Source organism: Hordeum vulgare, chromosome 3H (assembly GCF_904849725.1).
Source record: "Hordeum vulgare subsp. vulgare chromosome 3H, MorexV3_pseudomolecules_assembly, whole genome shotgun sequence".
NCBI lineage: Eukaryota > Viridiplantae > Streptophyta > Magnoliopsida > Poales > Poaceae > Hordeum > Hordeum vulgare.
This window is the reverse complement of record NC_058520.1, coordinates 44,313,919-44,317,201: the sequence shown is the minus strand read 5'-3', so window position 1 is coordinate 44,317,201 and position 3,283 is coordinate 44,313,919.

Genomic DNA, 3,283 nt, shown 5'->3' with positions numbered 1-3,283 from the left:
CTTGGATGAAAAGCATGATTGCAATGGTTTCACTACAAATTCTATTAGTGACAATCATGCTAAAAATATGCAAAACCCTAAGCTTGGGGATGCTAGTTTTGCTATGACCACTACTTGTTGCAATAATCATGATTGGGGTGATGATCTTTCTTATGATCTTGAAAATTTGTTCAAACCTCATGATGAATATGATATTTGCAATAATACTGAAAGTGGGTTTGGAGAAGTCATGACTTTGGTTGATGATAATCCCACTATTTTTAAAGAGCGTCAACTTTGCATGCATGTGGATCATGAAAAGAATATCCTATATGATAGTTACATTGTTGAATTCATTCATGATGCTACTGAAAATTACTGTGAGAGAGGATCATATGCTTCTACTTATTAGTTTCCTCTCCATGTGTTGAAATGTTTGAAGCTATGCTTGTTTTGCCTTCCTATGCTTGTTGATTCTTGCTCCAACAAGTTGTTTGTTCACAAAATCCCTATGCATAGGAAGTGGGTTAGACTTAAATGTGCTAACCATATGCTCCATGATGCTCTCGTTGTGTTTCAATCCTTACCTTTTATGTGAGCATCATTGAAATCAATGCCTAGCTAAGGGCGTTAAACAAAAGCGCTTGTTGGGAGGCAACCCAACGAATCTATCCTTTTTCTTTCTGTTTTGTGTTTTCCAAACTTTCAGAATTCTGTTATGATTGTGTTTTTTGTGTTTCTTTTTGCGTTTGTGCCAAGCAAAACCGTTATGATTAGTCTTGGGGATGATCGTTTCGTCATGCTGGAAAAGACAGAAACTTTCTGCTCATGAAACGAATTTTCATTTTTTTCTGTAAGAGCTTTTTGAGTTGATTCTTTTTGCTACTGATTGCTACGCAAATTCTTCAGACTGTCGTAATTTTTCAGAATTTTTTGAAGTACCAGAGGTATACGAAATATACAGATTGCTACAGACTGGTCTACTGTTAACAGATTCTGTTTTTGTTGTGTTGGTTGCTTATTTTGATGAAACTATGGATAGTATCGGGGGTATTAGCCCTGCAAGATTGAAAATACAGTAACCCAACATCAGCATAAGTAGAATTTAAGTTTGCTAAAGTACCTAAGGAAGTGGTGGTTTGCTTTCTCATACTAATGTTATCACGAGTTTCTGTTTAAGTTTCGTGTTGTGAAGTTTTCAAGTTTTGGGTGAAGTTCTTATGGACAAAGAGATAAAGAGTGGCAAGAGCTCAAGCTTGGCGATGCCCAAGGCACCCCAAGAGATTCAAGGATGCCGTAAAAGCCTAAGCTTGGGGATGCCCCGGGAAGGCATCCCCTCTCTCGTCTTCAATCCATCGGTAACGTTACTCGGGGCTATATTTTTATTCACCACATGTTATGTGTTTTTGCTTGGAGCGTCTTGTATCGCAGGAGTCTTTTATTTTTGTTGTGTCACAATCATCCTTTCTGCACACCTAGAGAGAGAGACATGCACTCAACGTGATTTTGTCGAGCTTCACTTATATCCTTTGGTAGACAATTCAGCTCACATATGCTTCACTTATATCTTTTGAGCTAGATATTTTTTCTCTGTGTGCTTCACTTATATCTTTTAGAGCACAGCGGTGCGTGGCTTGGTAGTTGATCTATGCTTTGAAAGTAGTCTCAAAAGGGGTAGTTATTCAAAGGGATACGAAAACTTCCACCTTCATGTGCATTGAATAGTTAGAGAAGTTTGATTCATCTCAATTAGTTTTGAGTTATGGTTTTGGTAATATTGAAGTCATGCTAGTTAGGTGTTGTGGATCTAGAAATACTTGTGTTGAAGTTAGTGATTCCCGTAGCATGCTCGTATGGTGAACCGCTATGTGATGAAATCTGAGCATGATTAGTATATTGATTGTCATCCTTTGCGTGGCGGCCGGGATCGCGCGATGGTTTATACCTACCAACCCTTCCCCTAGGAGTATGCGTTGAATGCTTTGTTTCGATTACTAACAAAACTTTTGCAACAAGTATATGAGTTCTTCATGACTAATGTTGAGTCCATGGTTTAGATGCACTTTCACCTGCCACCATCACTATCTTCCTAGTGCCGTGCAACTTTCGCCGGTGCACAAAACCCACCATTAGCCTCCCTCAAAACAGCCACCATACCTACCTACTATGGCTTTTTCAAAGTCATTCCGAGATATATTGCCATGCAACTACCACCATGACATGTGCCATCATGTCTACACTACCATTGCATGATCGTAAGATAGCTAGCATGATGTTTCCATTAATGTCTATGCCATGCTAGATCATTGCCACGGAACACTACCGAAGGCATTCCATATAGAGTCATAGTTGCTCTAAGTTTTGAGTTGAAAGTGTGATGATCATCATTAATGGAGCATTTTCCCATGTGAGGAAATAAAAGAGGCCAAAGAAGCCCACCAAAAAAAAAGAGGCCAAAAGCCCACCAAAAAAATAAAAAATAAAAATGAGAGAAAAAGAGAGAAGGGACAATGCTACCACTTTTTCCACACTTGTGCATATTAAGCACCATGATCTTCATGATTGAGAGTCTCTCGTTTTGTCACCACCATATAGCTAGTGGGAAATTTTCATTATATAACTTGGCTTGTATATTCCAATGATAGGCTTCCTCAAAATTGCCTTAGGTCTTCGTGAGCAAGCAAGTTGGATGCACACCCACTAGTTTTCTTTAAGAGCTTCCACATACTCTTAGCTCTAGTGCATCATTTGTATGGAAATCCCTACTCATTCACATTGATATCTATTAATGAGCATCTCCACAGCTCATTGATATGCCTAGTTAATGTGACTATCTTCTCCTTTTTGTCTTGCAACCTCCACCACACTCCACACCATCTATAGTGCTATAACCATGGCTCACGCTCATGTATTGCGTGAGAGTTGAAAAGGTTTGAGAAAGTAAAGGTGTGAAACAATTACTTGGCCAATACCGGGTCGTGCATGATTTAAATTCGTTTTGCAATGATGATAGAGCATAGCTAGACTATATGCTTTTGTAGGGATAACTTTCTTTTGGCCTTGTTATTTTGAAAGTTCATGATTACCTTGCTAGTTTGCTTGAATTATTATTGTTTCCACGTCAATAGAAAACTATTGTTTTGAATCTAATGGATCTGAACATTCACGTCACATAAGAGGAATTACAAAGGACATCTATGCTAGGTATCATGAAAGCATCAAAAATTCATTCTTTATCACTTCCCTACTCGAGGACGAGCAGGAGTTAAGCTTGGGGATGCTTGATACGTCTCAAACGTATCTA